This window comes from Macaca thibetana, chromosome 5, assembly GCF_024542745.1.
Source record: "Macaca thibetana thibetana isolate TM-01 chromosome 5, ASM2454274v1, whole genome shotgun sequence".
Classification (NCBI taxonomy): Eukaryota; Metazoa; Chordata; class Mammalia; order Primates; family Cercopithecidae; genus Macaca; species Macaca thibetana.
Genome location: NC_065582.1, coordinates 63,773,818 through 63,791,844, shown reverse-complemented (window position 1 = coordinate 63,791,844; position 18,027 = coordinate 63,773,818). Strand labels below are relative to the sequence as shown.

At 34.9% G+C, this 18,027-nt stretch overlaps 1 long non-coding RNA gene across 1 annotated transcript in view; it reads left to right on the top strand.

The window, feature by feature from the left end:
• Nucleotides 1–16,555, top strand: part of LOC126954488 (uncharacterized) — a 124,716-nt gene extending 108,161 nt beyond the window's left edge. The window contains exons 2-3 of the long non-coding RNA XR_007725613.1: nt 15,005–15,083; nt 16,461–16,555. This is a non-coding gene — a long non-coding RNA (uncharacterized LOC126954488). The remainder of the gene's footprint in view (nt 1–15,004; nt 15,084–16,460) is intronic.
• Nucleotides 16,556–18,027: the final 1,472 nt, after the last annotated feature.

The following is an 18,027-nucleotide window of genomic DNA, read 5'->3' as shown; positions in this document are numbered from 1 at the left end:
AGATATGAAATGGAAAATAAATGGGAAACATTACCACACAAAGGGACACAAGGGAGCAGATTCTAGAATAAAAAATAAGAGTTGCCAAATAAAGTACAAGGCTCATAGGTAAATTTTAATTTTAGGTCAACAACAAATAATTGTCTATTATAAGTGTCCCTTATAATATTTGTGACATATAAGTGATAAAAAGTTTTTGTTCTTTATATGAAATATAAATTTAATTGAACATCCTTTATTTTTATTTGCTAAATCTAGAATTTGTCCTCAAAATTATATTAGAAATGTAAAACATGGAAATGGAAAATGCTTCATAAATTAACAAATATTAGATGAATGAAATACATGGAAACAATTTAGATGCTATGCCTTAAATTTTTGCTATTATTTTTAAAAATGATTATTGGGGCAAAATATTCAAGTAAGACATGAGTATACATTTACATCATGGAGACACTGTCATGGGGATCATTTACATTTTTATAAATTTTATATATTTTTGGCATATTTCATAAGTCAACCATTTGAACTAGTGGTTTAGTACGATCAAATAATTGGTAGTGTTTTTTCTTTTTTTTTTTTTTAAGTAAGAAGTTAGTTTCAAGAGAAATGTGATTTGTTTACACATTGTAGAAACCCTTTTTACACTCAAATATTCCTTATATATAGACCATTTTTCTTCATCAATCATGGCATTTGGAAATATTAATCATTTGCATAAGTAAATTTGCTACAGATATGCCAAGAACTGATATGACTGATAGAGTTCATAAGTAATTATAAATATTTAAATAGAAGTCCAAAAAATAGCTGCTGTTTTAGTTTCTAACACTCAAAAAGAAATATTTATATCCATGTTGTTTTAATCTGAAGCTATTTTATTCACAAAGACAAACAGAAAGTTGGCTGCCTTAAAAAAAACTATATATTATTTCATAAGGGCTAGACAATTTCTCTGGAACAGAGTATGTAAATCACCTTAGGGTATTAAAAATTTCAACTTGAGATAATTTTTAAAAATGACTTTTAAGACTAACCCACATGTACACACGAAAGATGGAAAGAGAGAGGGACATTCTGGACATCATTGGAATGGCATTTTTGTTGACAAATGAGTTAACATATAACATACTGCTAAAAATATAATAGCTTAAATAAAAAGCAAAGTGTGGGCATAAAAGTGAATAAGTTATTAAACCGTTTATTGATGGATATACAGAGATATTATATAAAATTAGTGTTAATTTTATTTTATGTTCATTTTTTAACTCTATTTTCCTTGTATTCTTCAAATGGGGTGATTGGGTGATTTGTCTGTGCACAAATTAACAAATTCTATCATTTGTCATCTCCACCCTCATACTGAGTTCATTCACTGAGATTTTATGTTACGGTATTTTTCTGTCCTATGTTTCCCTTTGTTTTTCTTATAAATTCAATTTCTTGCTGAGTTTTTCTATTTTAAATTTCTTTTAAGATAATTTGTAATTGATTGGAATTGATGATGGCTGCTTTAAAATCCTTGCCAGATAATTTCAACATCTGATTCATCTCAGTATTGGCATCAGTGAATTCTCTCTCTTTTTTTTTTTTTTGGCATATCCTTTTTGTTACTTTTATTGTATTTTATTTTATTTATTTTACTTTAAGTTCTGGGATACATGTGCAGAACATGCAGGTTTGTTACATGGGTATACATCTGCCTTGGTGGTTTGCTGTGCCTATCAACCCGTCATCTAGGTTTCAAGACCTGCATGCATTAGGTATTTGTCCTAGTGCTCTCCCTCCCCTTGCCCCCCACCTCCCAACAGGTCCCGGTGTGATGTTCCCCTTCCTGTGTCCATGTGTTCTCATTATTCAACTCCTACTTACAAGTAAGAACATGCAGTATATGGTTATTTGCTCCTGCGTTAGTTTGCTGAGAATGATGGCTTCCAGCTTCATCCATTTTCCTGCAAACAACATGAACTCCTTCTTTTATATGGCTCTATAGTGTGAATTATCTTCTATAAAGAACACTTTGATTTTCTTCATTCTTGGTAAAACAGGTAATTTTTTATTGTTTCTTTGACATTTTGTTTATTCTGAATGGAAACTCAGATTGCTTTTTACATCTTTTATTTCATGAACCATTTTCTTTAGGTTTGGCACATAGTTCCTTGCCTTTTGTGGGTTGTTCCAATTACAGTTAAAGTTTTAGAACTTTTGTAGTATGATTTTGATATACTTGACTTATCTGGTACTCCTGGGGCTCCCATTGTTCCTCCTACTGTTCCTAAAGGGGCATTCCTGTGAGTCAATATCCTCTCTAATTAACATTTTTGCAGAAAAGCATTTATACATGATATGTAGAGAAGAGGTAAATGACATAATCTGAGGGTGGAGTAGGGAAACAAAATGTGGTTTAAAAATGTGTTTAAGTCTGCATTTATATAATTTGAAAGCATCATAATATAAAATAATATTTCCAGAAAACAAAATATGTTACTAATTATTTTAAGTATTAGTGAATGGTGATGCTTAAGAAAAACTAATTTTGCTAAGTAACAAAATTGCCTACAGAAAGAAATTTAGCTGCCAGAAATGTATAATCTATAAACCTGTTGCACAAATGGCTAGGATTTTAAAAGCTTGTAGCTAGTGTATTAAATTACTGCTACCCAATTACATGACTTTTTATTGCTTCATCAAAAGAAAAACCGATTCTAAATAGTATAAATGATTAAATAAATAAAGATAAAATTGTAATGAAATCTAAACACAAAACACCATAACTACAAGGTTCTTTAGAATTGAAAACAGGAAAATTCCTTAATCCATCTCTTTGCCCCTCTTGAATTGATATAAATGGCTCATATAAGAAATGGAGAAAAAATTGAAAATACAAATCAGTATTTGTTTCCAGGTGAATTGTGCACATAAAAACAGCTAATAGCAGAAAAAAAAAAAAAAAAGAGAGAGGGTTCATCTTCACAATTAAAAATATAGTACCCAATAATTTTCAAATTAAATGTAAGGACTACTTTAATCTGTGAAGACCATTTCTTAATAGCACATATACATGTATACTTGTGCCATGTTGCTGTGCTGCACCCATCAACTCGTCAGCACCCATCAACTCGTCATTTACATCAGGTATAACTCCCAAAGCAATCCCTCCCTCCTCCCCCCTCCCCATGATAGGCCCCGGTGTGTGATGTTCAGCTTCCCGAGTCCAAGTGATCTCATTGTTCAGTTCCCACCTATGAGTGAGAACATGCGGTGTTTGGTTTTCTGTTCTTGTGATAGTTTGCTAAGAATGGTGGTTTCCAGCTGCATCCATGTCCCTACAAAGGACACAAACTCATCCTTTTTTATGGCTGCATAGTATTCCATGGTGTTTATGTGCCACATTTTCTTAATCCAGTCTGTCACTGATGGACATTTGGGTTGATTCCAAGTCTTTGCTATTGTGAATAGTGCCGCAATAAACATATGTGTGCATGTGTCTTTATAGCAGCATGATTTATGATCCTTTGGGCATTGGGAGTTATACCTGATGTAAATGATGAGTTGATGGGTGCTGACGAGTTGATGGGTGCAGCAGAGCAACATGGCACAAGTATACATATGTAACAAACCTGCACGTTATGCACATGTACCCTAGAGCTTAAAGTATAATAATAATAATAAATAAATAAAAATTTTAAAAAATGTAATTAATATTGTATACATTCTCATGATGAATTTAATTACAGTCTCTAGGATATTGAAACATGAAATAAAGAAAAAGTAGAAAATCCTTTGTCTAAAATTATATTAGGAGAAAAAATAGTGTTGTTTAGGAATTACTTGACTTAAAGGGGCCTATAGAACTCCCTTAGGATAAGTTACATTAAACTAATTCTCTATTACCGTATTCTAACAGGGAATACTTCTTAAGCAAGATAAAAAGTACAAATTATAAGTAAAGCCAAGTATTTATAGGTTTAAATTGAAATTTGTAAATTAAAATTACAAATTTAAGTTTAATCTACAGATTCTTCAGATTAAATGGAAGGGCTGGAAGATAAGAGATAGCTTTATGCTGGGCGATGGCTCATGCCTGTAATCCCAGCACTTTGGGAGGCCAAGGTAGGCGGATCAGGAGGTCAGGAGATCCAGATCATCCTGGCAAACACGGTGAAACCCCATCTCTGTTAAAAATACAAAAAAAATTAGTCGGGCGTGGTGGCAGGTGCCTGTAGTTCCAGCTACTCTGGAGGCTGAGGCAGGAGAACGGCGTGAACCTGGGAGGCGGAGCTTGCAGTGAGCCCAGATCTCGCCACTGCACTCCAGCCTGGGCGACAGAGTGAGACTCCATCTCAAAAAAAAAAAAAAAAAAAAAAAAAAAAAAAAAGAGAGAGAGAGAGAGAGATAGCTTTATTCATATATCTGATATATTACCTTGGGTGTTTGTAATAATACTGGGTCCTGGGTCTCTTTCTCTCTATCTAAGTTCTCAACCTTTAGAATTTTTCTCTCTCTACATAACCATTCTCTACCACAAAGTAATTGGAGTTCTTTACCTGGCTAATATTTTCCATAATAACATTGAAAAATACAAAATCTTTTAAGGCATGGGTTCAGAAGTCCCTGATAATTACTTTTATTTCATTGTATTGTTCAGAAAAGTCACATGTCCTGAGAAGATAAATGGAAAAGAAAATAGACTTCACTGTTAGTGGAAGGAGAAGCATATGGCTGCAGGAATAACCATTTTAACAGACACATGGTACTACCACACATGGTACTATCGTACTAAATGTTAATAAGAAAAACAATCAAACCTCATACATTTGCAGTAACAAAAGCATTAAGTTCAGGCATAAAATTACATAAACTGATCAGTGGATCCAAGAATATTCAGAAACATACTTGTGAGATAGCATCGTTGTCTGGGGTAAATACCTTGGGTTTGTCGTCTAGCACCAAAAAAATTAAGGAAACAGACACATGTGGGTGGGTTAAGGAGGGGAAAGTTTAATTGGCAGAAGAAAGGAGAGAGGAGAGCAGCTCCTTGCCAGAGAAGCTTCCGAATAAAAGGGGCAAGATGGTGGACATCAGCAGATTTTATAGGCAGGCTTGAGGAGGCGGTGTCTGATTTATATAGGGCTTACAGATTGGTTTGACCAGGTGTGACGTTTACATAGCACCCAGGGAAGGCTAGTCCCTCTACCCTAATCTTATCATGCAAATGGATTTCCACTTGGCTAGTGCCATCTTGTCTTGCTCCTTACTGTACACTTGGTTGGCAAAAAAAGAAGATGGAGCCGCCATTTTGAACATGCCTAGTCCCACCTAGTATATTCCTATGGGCACAACTGCCGCCCTTCAACGGTGCAAGATTTCCGCTTGCTTGTTTATGTGAGCAGTTCGCTTTTACAGGTTACTCTTTGTTAGAAAAGAAAATGATCTGGAGGCTACTTTTCATTAAAAGGAAAACCTTAGCGAGGACTTCCAAACCCTCAACATCTGCCTAAGTAATTTCTTCTTAAATCCTGTATCACTTGAATATATGTGAGGATTACTTTTACATTTTTTGTTAAAGAAGGGACAAGTTAATGCTGAGATAACTGACTGCGTGTCTGAAAATAAATTTAGAGCTCTGTCTCACATTACAAAAATGTTTCTTATAAATTAATGATTACTTTCAAGCAATTTTAAACTAATGAGAGTATAATTTAAGAAAGTTTTGTTCCATTATCGTCTTCTAACAGAGAATACTTCTTAAGCAAGATGCAAAGTACAAAAACAATATATAGAGAAAAAATCATAAATAATATAGCTCTTTAAACACGTATAAAACAAGCTGTGCATGGTGCCTTGAGCCTGTAGTTCCAGCTATTCCAGAGGCTGAGGCAGGTGGATAATTTTTTTTCTAGGAATTTGATTCCAGACTGGGCAACACAGTGAGACCCTATCTCAAGAAAAGTATAAAACTCTGATTTGCAAATGAACAATGTATTTTTAAAAATGACAGGTTAGGATGATATTTTTGTGAAACATATAACAGAATGGGACTAAAATATTTGATGAAAACTAAAGAGAATGACCCTATGAATCAGTATGAACATAGCATACAAGCCGTTAGAAATCAGAAGGAGGGGCATGAGGAAAGCTATGAACTAGTGCACTTAAAAACAGTCCACAATCACACTAGTGATGAGGTTATTGAATTATTAACAAAAAAAGATATTATAATTGATACTATAGTATTTGTATTTCTATTGAACAAAAAAAATTTTAAATGGTAAGAATACTCTTTTTAAAAATATAACGTGTAGAAAATAGAATTGTTGTGCATTGTTGTCACTGTAAGCTGATAGAAAGTTTTTTAGACTAATTTAATAATACTTATCAAAAATACTACTAGTAATAAAATAACATTGATCAGGAATGTCCACTTCTTGATAGCTGTTCTTTAAAATATTCCTGAGCACATATACATGTACAATTTGTGATAATGATATTTTGGTGAAAATTATGTAGAAATGGTTAAATAATGTATGCTATATCCTGAGAAATGATATGTCACTACAATAATAGAATATTAAAATTTCACAATAGTATGCATGGGATTAATCAATTTAAATACAATTATATGTATGCATATTTGTATATATAAATATACACCTATGTTTATATGTACACATGTATATGTATGTATGCATATATGTGAAATGCAAGTGATTGCAATTGAATTTGTTATATATTTTATATATATTTTCTTGTTTCAATATTTTAATCACTAGCTATTTTGTGATTTAGGTAACAACAAAGGAAAAACAAAATGATATTAAGTTCTATTTGTGTCCTGACCATAGCAAATCTCTTAAATATGAATGTGTCAGTTTTCTAATCTGTAAAATAAGAATAATCAGTCTTAAATGGTTTTAGTGATAATTACATTAACATATATGTAAATAACGATATATGTTAGTCAACTTGATTATCTTAAGCATTGCTGACTTTGTTTAGATAGATATTTGTTTCTTGGTTCATAAAGGCATTTTACTTTGTGTCCCATGGAAAGCACCAAGAGCTTCTCTGTTGGCATTCAAATTCCTTATGGGTGAATTACTAGTGCTATATGCCTAAGAGGCATATTGTCCAGGAAAAAGAATGTCTATTGCTTTAACCTTTGTATAGTTCTCGTTTTTTGTTAACTATAAAACAATACGCAATTTAAAAATGTGCACCAGAGATCATAAAAGAATCTAGCAAAATTATTTCTCCAAAGTTATCTCAAATTGCTTGATCTGTTATTTTTATGAGTCAGGTGTTATTATTTAATTAAAATCAAGATGTTCTCTAATTGCAGTGTGACCTCAGGTCAGATTCTGGAGTTCTATTGAAAACTCACAGTGTTTATCTCTATGTGTATATGTGTGTGTCCTATGGATAAATCACTCAGGCAAATGATCAAATGATCTACATTTAAAATTCTGGACGCCAGAACATCTATAGGCTCGTTTTGTGAAGCAGTCATAGTAAATCATCAAAATTTAAAATGTAATAAAAAATAATCAAACAAAAGAGTAACTTGTAAACAAAAAAGAAAAATTATTTTTAAAGGTTTTTTTGAAACAATAATAGAATCAAGTTTTTGCTAGCCAATTGAAGCATAAAAATTATCTTTAAAAGTGTCACAGGGCTACAGTTTTCTGGAGCAGCAGAAGAAAAACCAATGTAGAGTTGAGAATAAGTAGATTAGGGAGGGGAAATAATTTTGTATGAATTTAGCTAATCATTCTTAGGTTTGCTTCTTGTCTGCTTCTTGTCTGGCTCTGGCTTTTTATGCCATGGGCCTTGTGGAATCCTCACATACTGTTGGGTCTCTTTGCTATACTATTTCCCATAAGCTGAAAATAAGGAGATGTAGCCTTACATGCGTTTATCGAAGTAGTTGCACAGGCATCTCATTAGGAATGTATTTAACACATAGCACAAGGTTAAAAACAGAGAAAATAGAAGGAAAATAAAAATGACCAAAAAAGTTGAGTTTGTGATTTAATATAGCTGTACCACTTTGGTGTTATTGACCTTTCCCAAGGGTCAATACAGTCAGAAGCATATCATATTGGAGAATAAGTACAGGGGATAATGATTATTTAGGCTGATAAATTTGAATTTCAAAAATGAATGTATATGGAGACTAAGACAATGAGACTATGTTTTTTTAAAAGTAGGGGTAGGCCAGGTGCAGTGGCTCACGCCTGCAATCCCAGCACTTTGGGAGGCAGAGGCGGGCAGATCAAGAGGTCAAGAGATCGAGACCATCCTGGCTAATGTGGTGAAACCCCATCTCCACTAAAAATACAAAAAAATTAGGCGGGCGTGGTGGCAGGCACCTGTAGTCCCGGCTACCTGGGAAGCTGAGACAGGAGAATGGCGTGACCCGGGGGGCAGAACTTGCAGTGAGCCCAGATTGTGTCACTGCACGCCAGCCTGGGCAACAGAGCAAGACTCCATCTCAAAAAAAAAAAAAAAAAAAAAGTTGGGGTGAAGGGAAAAGAGCAGACCCAAATACAGTGGGAAAACTCATGCCACATGCATCTCATTGTGACAAGTTTTAATGATGGTGTCTTTGCTTACTCATGTTCTCCAAATAGAAAACCCATTATACTCAGAAAATTTATATAGCCTACTTGGGATTTATGCTAAGGTTGACATGAAGCAGTTAAGGAGAACCACTGCTTATGTATTGTCACAATAGAGAAAGGAATGCTATGCAGAATGAAGTTGGAAGGATCTGACTTGTTTAATACTAAATGATAAGTACAGTTAGCAGCTTCTGGGGGAAGTAGGGGCTAAGAGATAAATCTATCAATAATTGATTTTACATGCTAATTACAACTTTATAATTTTAGAAAATTCTGACCTCTACAGATAATTAGATTTTATCTATTTTAAAAAATGTTTAAATAGATTTTAGCTATTTTAAAATACATTTTCCATTCAGTACGAATTCATTGTTAATTGAAGTAACATTAATATAAAGTAAAATTGAGATTTAGCAACAATAATGATTTCTAGAAAATTGTTACTATGTACAAGGCATGATTATAAGTTTTTAGCATATATTCATTCACTCTGTTCTCATCCCATACATATTTTTTAAAACAAGGAAACCAGGGGGTAAGAGCAAGGCAAAGTAACTGGCCCAAGTCAGACAGACAGACCTGGTGTTGAGAATTAAACAGCTAGAATGTTTCAACATTGTATGTTGCCTATGAATTAACTATTTGATTAATCTGATTGTTCAAGATAACACATCTATTTCTTTGGCCAGTTTTATCTCTGAAAATATCTGGTTTTCCATTGTAACTTGTAATATTAAAGATACATTTGAATCTATTTTAATAATTTTATTGCTACAATATCAGTAATAAATTGTTCTCTAATTCCACTCATTTTATTTCTATTTTACCAACTTTGTGGAATGTGGTCATTATTATAGGCCTATTTCTAGCTTTCCTGCCTTCTTTATTCAGTCAACACTAACTGGTGCATTATTGCAAAAAATATTTTCCTAGTCCTAGAGTTACAGACATGAGTAGTTAAAAAATATTCCCAGCTGATTCTGATATTCTCCTCCTCTTTACCTTTTGAGAAGCACCAAATTAATTCAAAAATCTACCTCCTCTGCTTCAGATCTGCACCCATATTATTGTGCACCACAAGAGAAAACCAGATGATCTTAAAGATTAGTACCACAGCAAATTTATGGTATTCAAACTCAGAGGTAACCACAACGACTTGGCAATTCTATTACATTTTTCTTATATGGCCAATTTCCCATTCCCTTCAGCAATTACTCCAGCCCTTCTTCATTTTCTTTAAATCCCCAACCCCAGTAGAGTCTATCTTACCCCATCAATTATCCCCTCCCTAGGCTGTATCTTTAGGCTTCTCTAAGCACACATATACCACACACCTACACCACATTTATACAAATATTCATGTCAAAAGTTGAATACCCATACATACAAACAAACATGCATACATGCATAAATACACAAGAACAAAAGTGTATGTGTGTATTAATATGTGTGTGCATTCAATTTTTGACACAATTGATTTCAGTTACCTTGTTAAAACTCACTTTTCCTTTTATTTCCAAATCACCATCTTTATATTCTCTTTCTCTCTCTCTCTTTTTTTTTTTTTTTTTGACGGAGGTTTTGCTCTTGTTGCCGAGGCTGGAGTGTAATGGCATGACATTGGCTTACTGCAACCTCCGCCTCCTGGGTTCAAGCGATTCCCCAGCCTCAGCCTCCCGATTAGCTGGGATTGCAGGTGCCCACAACCACGTCCAGCTAATTTTTGTATTTTTTAAAATAGAGACAGGGTTTCACCATGTTGATCAGGCTGGTCTCGCCCTCCTGACCTCAGGTGATCCACCCTACTCGGCCTCCCAAAGTGTTGGGATTACAGGCATACAGGCATGAGCCACCATGCCCGGCCTCTATAATTCTTTCCTTTTCAGTCACTTCTTAGTTTTTTTTTTTTGTTGTTGTTGTTGTTGTTTTCCGAAGTCCATTCCTTAAAATATGAAGGTCATTAGGACTGTTATTTAAATTCTGTATCTTCCTCAGGAATCTGTATTAAACCTTTAACTCTTTTTATTCAATATCAAAAAGGCTGAAACTATGGTCCTGAAGTGGGCTTTAAGGACACAGTACAGAGACTATGTATTATATTTAAATATATATATAATTACAAACAATTGTCTTGACGATATATATACACCTATTTCTAAGAATGAGATCTGGAGTTTTAAAATTATAATGTGACATACTGAAAATGAAGAACCATTGTTCTAAAACACTTGTGCATTTAAATCTTGATCTATAGTTCTAATCACTACCTGTATACCTGTATATAGATAACTTTTTTTTTTTTTTGAGACGGAGTCTCACTCTGTTGCCCAGGCTAGCGTGTAGTGGTGCGATCTCAGCTCACTGCAACCTCTGCCTCCTGGGTTCAAGTGATTCTCCTGCCTCAGCCTCTGAAGTAGCTGGGACTACAGGTTGACACCACCATGCCAAGCTATTTTTATTTTTATTTTTTTTGTATTTTCAGTAGAGATGGGATTTCACCATGTTGGCCAGGCTAGTCTCAAACTCCTGCCCTCAAGTGATCCGTCCACCTTGGTCTCCTAAAGTGCTGGGATTACAAGTGGGTAAACCACTGCACCTGCCCATATGTAGATTACTTCTACATTTGTTTTGTGAACTTGAACTTCTGTTCTGAGCTATGTCTGTGTGCCCAAGAGACAAGTATGCATCTTCACCTTTACATCTCACAGACAACTTAAATTGAACAAACCCAACTACATTCACTAACTTTGTTAAGATTTTATCTCCTTTTTCTATTTTTATATCTCAGTGACTGCCATGATCACCCTGCATTTGTCCAAGTGATACAACTAGAAGTCATCCTAGACATTTCTCTTTTTGTAATCTAGACATTTTATAAATCGTCAAATCCATTTGGACCATCCCTTTAATATCTCCAGGATTCCATGCTACTTCTCAGTCCTTTCAGTCATTGATTGAGCCCAAGTCCTCACTGTTTTCCATATGAATAGTATCTTCCTCTAGTCTCAAAATTCTCCATATTGTTATCAGAGATATCTTTCTGAGACAAAAGTTTAATTATGCCTTTCCTGTATCTGATATTTAGATACGAACCCAACAAGACTTATTAGATTGTGAAAAAATGTTGTAATCCTATTTATATAAATAATAAGATTGATCATTAACAATACTCAGTATCTAGATTGACAGCAGCATTCTTTGTCCATGTATCTGACAATCAAGTGTCACATTTATTGGATAAGATAGACTAAGGCAAAAAAAAAGCTCCAGTAAAAAAGAAATTGTGTTGTCAGTAACCAATTATTTAATTGCCAATGGACCTCCACCCATGTTATTGTGCATCACAACAGAAAACCAGACAATCTTGAAGATTAGAACCACAGCAAATTTATGGTACTTTCAGTTCATTACAACGTGCTATAGATAACATAAATTAGGTAGATGTATTTATGTTATTTAGTTTTGACTAAAATAACCATCAGTAAATAGACAAGAGATTGATTCGATTTTCCGCAAAGAAACCACAATTGGGAAGATAATACAAAGCAAGAACCACAAACCAGTAAGAAAATTTCACGATCATATTTCTATTTGTATACTTCATCTTTTCTTAAGCCAAAAAATAGGTAAAAACAATAACAGTCTAATATAATCAGCAATATTTTGGTCAGAAAAACTGGAAAATCTTAAGAAGGATACATGAAATATGTATTTATATCCTTTGTTGTGAATAACGGGCTTTACCTAAGTACATATTGTGCCTTGAAATAGAAGCTAATAACACAAAGCCATCAAAAGTCGCAAGACTTTCAAAAAATTATTAACAAAAATATTTATGAAGTAAAATAGTCATTTAAAATATTATTTAATTTATCTTTATCTCATTATATTTTCTATTACGCATTTTTATAATTATACTGCAAAAGTAAAGACATATTTCCTTTGCAATAATATGTTTATATTAATGATTTTTGCATGAAAATATTTACATATAAAGGTGAATGAGCAAAACATTTTGAGGCCAATTACTTATAGTATAATACAATTATACTTACTATAATTACTTATAATATACTACAAGTACCTTTAATAAAGGGTACAAGGTCCCTCCTAAGATGGCCCACTTTCAAATTCAGCTACATTTTGTATTATGAGCCCTTTAAATCTATCATTTCTAACTTAAACTTCTCAGGACATATTACACACATCACATTATGTCTTTCGTTGTAAGTCCAATCAAGCTCATTGATCTCTAACAATGCATTGCCTGGTTAACTTGGACTTGACCATTAGAACTAAGCTTGGTCATTTGTTCCCCTCAGGATAAGCTTCATTACTACTGTTCACATGTCCATTTTGGTTTTGCTTCTGCCATGAACATTAACTCTTTGGCTATTCAGCTCACTGCACCTCCTTGGGCAAATAATTTTCTTGGTTTATTTGGAGAACTATAATACCCCTTTTCATACATTTTCATTGGGATGAAACATCCCATTTGCATTGGGATGAAAATTGAAATCTATTTTAAGTAACACCAACTTCACATGTTGCAGAGATTCACTGGGAGTTGAGCTTCTGAACCAGGTTGGACTGATCATAGTACCTTAACCTCCTCATGTACAACATGGGGACTATAGCTAATAATATTGTATTGTGTACTGGATGTTTGCTAAATGACTAGAATTTAGGTATTTTCACCAAGAGTTTAAAAAGGTAACTATGTGAAATGAAGGATATGTCTCTTTGTTTACTATAGTAATTTCACTATGTATATCAAAACATTGGAGAACTATAAATTTTTTAAAAGTACATGGGAAATATTTGTGTCTAGATTTTTTTTTCAGTCTCAGATTCAATGATTTTTTTGGATCAATACATAATAGAAAGGATTCCTGCATTGGCTGAGAAATGGGATTAAAAACTTTGTTCCCTAGCAGAACTAAAACTAAATGTCAAGTGTTTCATATAAGGATAAATTTAAGATTATTTTTCATTGGGGAAAAAATCTATGATGCAATTATTCCTTTATCTGGCTATAATAAAGAATAGCTAATATGTACAGTTAATAAAATTGGAATGAATAATAGTTTGGGTTGTGAATAATAAAGGTTAGAAATGAAACTTATTAAAAAATCTTTTGCCTTGTTGTTTTTGTTGTTATTTTTCTTCCACTTACTTCAACTGTATCTCAAGAGAAGCCACTGGCACACTCAGAGATTAGCTGAAACTACTTTACTGGTAGTGTTAGTGCCAATTCAATCCAGAATCTGAGATCAATTTAAATGTATTTTCATCATTTAATATTATTTTTCTCCTGTGAATTTTCAAGCTGTTGCTTAACAGTTTCTTAAGTTTCACTAGGCTGTTTTAAAGTCTGAGGTAATACAGAAAACTGAAACTTTTAGAAGGGCCGTTTGGAATGTTCCTTTTACTATAGAATGTTTTAATACAGTATCATATTTCTTTTGAGATTTGTTTTTTGTTAAAAATTCTGATAATCACCAATCAGAATGTAGAAAAAGTCAGCATTCCCATCTATTTTGTTCAGGTACAGAATAACAAGTATGATATATCTAAGATCTCTCAGCAAATAAATCAATTATGGATTATTAGTTTTTTGGGGTTTTTTTTGAGACGGAGTCTCGCTCTGTCCCCCAGGCTGGAGTGCAGTGGCCGGATCTCAGCTCACTGCAAGCTCCGCCTCCCGGATTCACGCCATTCTCCTGCCTCAGCCTCCCGAGTAGCTGGGACTACAGGCGCCCGCCACCTCGCCCGGCTAGTTTTTTGTATTTTTTAGTAGAGACGGGGTTTCACCGTGTTAGCCAGGATGGTCTCGATCTCCTGACTTCGTGATCCGCCCGTCTCGGCCTCCCAAAGTGCTGGGATTACAGGCTTGAGCCACCGCACCCGGCCTATTAGTTTTAACTCTTTTTTCATGTTACTTCACTAAAGATTTTCTGATGTTTACTATGAACTTTTGATAAAACATTTTCATTATGAATATGATCTATTAAATCAATGACTGGGTATATAACAATGAAATGCCCATTTATTTGAAGACATGTTATTCTGCACTGCCTGCAGTGTGTCTGTGCCTGAGAAATAGCTGACTAGTGAAAGAAAAAGGGAGGTAGACAAAGGATGGGGTGGTGAAATAAGGAAGAGTTTATTTCAGAACCAAGACAAGAATTTGTGTGGAAACAAACCGAGAAAAACTGAGAAGCTCTTTAGCTTCGATTTTCCCTTGTGTTCAGTCTCCCAAGACTCATTTGATAATAAAAGCTATTTAGGGTGGTGGTTAATAGCATAGGCTTTGGAGTTCTGATTATTTAACTATAAAACTACATATTGTTTTTCTCCTCTTCTCATCACTCCTACAGATTTTCTAAGGAGATATGGGTGAAAATGCCCCAGTGCATGTCTTCTAATGATATCTCCTGGGCTGCCACCTCTGTTGAGGTATGTAGCATCTCTACATGTCTTCAGGGTACACTAAATGTTTCTTCTGCATTTCACTTTTTCTCACTGGGGCCAAATGTATTGATTTCCAAATTCTTTGAGTTGTGAAGCTTCACTGTGCTCTCTGCAATGCTACAAAATTTCCATACTTGCACCTGGGTAACACAGCGGTGTTTCTTGTGCTTAGGCATCCTACAAAATATTTTTTGCTAGTAATTTTTTCAGCTTGTATTATCAGAAAAGTCTAAAGGAGGCTGAACCCATGGATAAATTGAGTGCAAACAACATACTGGACAAGTACTATTCCTTCTTTGAAAATTAAATTTGTGATTTTGTTAACCAGACTTTTGGCAATTTCTGAAACATTGGCTGTCATAGCTGGGAAAAGGGTACAACTACTTTCTAGTGGTAAAGTTCTGAGGTGTTGCTGAACTCTAATAATGCAAAGGGAAGCCCCAACACTAACGAATTATCCACCCCACGATGTCAATAATGCTAAAGTTGAAAAACCGTGTTGTATTGTCTTGTTTGCCTAATAAATGCCCAGTTTCCCTTTATTTTTAAATCTCAGCACTGAATAGAAGTTAGTTTAAGATAGTAAATACTTTGAGTCCTTACCCCATCCCGAACACAGTTAAGCATATACCCTCTTAAATATATACACATGAACAAGCACAAACATACAGAACAGAACCACATTTTCTACAGATAAAATTAATATCACTTTTGGAAGCAAATAAATTGACAAAATAAATTGATCATTGAGACCTGCACAACATAATTAGAGAAACTAATTATGAATAAAGAGATAAAATAAAAACACTTAATTTTTCCTGAATATTCATTTATACAGGGGGCCTCAATCCCAAACAGGATTTTCTTGGTATTTTTAGTATATGTATTGCTATCAAATGAAACATCTTTCTGATTTGGAAGTAAAGACTTTCATGATGATCTACAAAATTTCAAAAGTTAAAGTCTTATGTATATTTAACAATAAATTCAATCATAGCTGAGTATATTTTCAGCATCATAAAAATGAGATATGATGTAGATTTTTATACTGTTATGTTAAAAATTACTGAAATATCTAACTTATATAAAACATTTACAATGTCTTAGTCTATAGTCAATTTTTGTAACTGCAAGTAAGGATTTCAGTGAAAAATGTTGAAATCTCTTAAATAATTTAAATGAGCCCACACCATAATAACAACCCTCAGTTAACCTTACTATGTTCAATGAATAAGACATGAAAAGGTTACATTTGATTATTAAAATATAATTAAAGATTTGAAATAATTCATTAAATGTAATTAAGAGAAATTATCCAAGATTAATGCCCAAAATGAATTTAACATTTAAATTCTTTTCTAGGGGGCATCCAAGATGGCCGAATACGAAACAGCTCCAGCCTCCAGCTCCCAGCGTGAGCAACACAGAAGACGGGTGATTTCTGCATTTTCAACTGAGGTACTGGGTTCATCTCACTGGGGCGTGTCGGACCGTCGGTGCTGGTCAGTGGGTGCAGCTCAATCAGCGAGAGCTCAAGCAGGGTGAGGCATTGCCTCACCTGGGAAGTGCAAGGGGGAAGGGAATTCCTTTTCCTAGCCAAGGGAAACTGAGACACACAACACCTGGAAAATCGGGTAACTCTCACCCTAATACTACACTTTACCAAGGGTCTTAGCAAACAACACACCAGGAGATTATATCCCACGTCTGGCCCCAAGGGTCCCACACCCACGGAGCCTCCTTCATTGCTAGCAGAGCAGTCTGAGATCTAACTGCAAGGCAGCAGCGAGGCTGGGGGAGGGGTGCCCGCCATTGCTGAGGCTTAAGTAGGTTAACAAAGCTACCTGGAAGCTCAAACTGCGTGGAGCCCACCGCAGCTCAAGGAGGCCTGCCTGCCTCTGTAGACTCCACCTCTGGGGACATGGCATAGCTAAACAAAGAGCAGTAGAAACCTCTGCAGATGTAAATGTCCCTGTCTGACAGCTTTGAAGAGAGCAGTGGTTCTCCCAGCACGCCCCCACTAGGTGCAGACTGACACCTCACACATCACATGGCTGAGTACACCTCTGAGACGAAGCTTCCAGAGCAAGAATCAGACAACAACGTTTGCTGTTCAGCAATATTCTCTCTTCTGCAGCCTCTGCTGCTGATATCCAGGTAAACAGGGTCTGGAGAGGACCTCAAGCAAACTCCAACAGACCTGCAGCTGAGGGTCCTGTTAGAAGGAAAACTAACAAACAGAAAGGACACCCACACCAAAATTCCGTCAGTACGTCACCATCGTCAAAGACCAAAGGCAGATAAAACCAGAAAGATGGGGAAAAAGCAGTGCAGAAAAGCTGGAAATTCAAAAAATCAGAGCACCTCTCCCCCTCCAAAGGAACACAGCTCATCACCAGCAATGGAACAAAGTGGGATGGAGAATGACTTTGACAAGATAAGAAGTCTTCAGTCAATCAAACTTCTCAGAGCTCAAGGAGGAATTACATACCCAGCGCAAAGAAACTAAAAACCTTGAAAAAAGAATGGAAGAATGGATAACTAGAATAACCAATGCAGAGAAGTCCATAAGCGAACTGCTAGAGATGAAAACCATGACATGAGAACTATGTGACAAATGCACAAGCTTCAGTAACCGACTTGATCAACTGGAAGAAAGAGTATCAGTGACTGAAGATCAAATGAATGAAATAAAGTGAGAAGAGAAGTTTAGAGAAAAAAGAGCAAAAAGAAATGAACAAAGCCTCTGAGAAATTTGGGATTATGTGAAAAGACCAAATCTACATCTGATAGGTGGGCCTGAAAGTGATGGGGAGAATGGAACCAAGTTGGAAAACACTCTGCAGGATGTTATCCATGAGAACTTCCCCAACCTAGCAAGGCAGGCCAACATTCAAATTCAGGAAATACAGAGAACACCACAGAGATA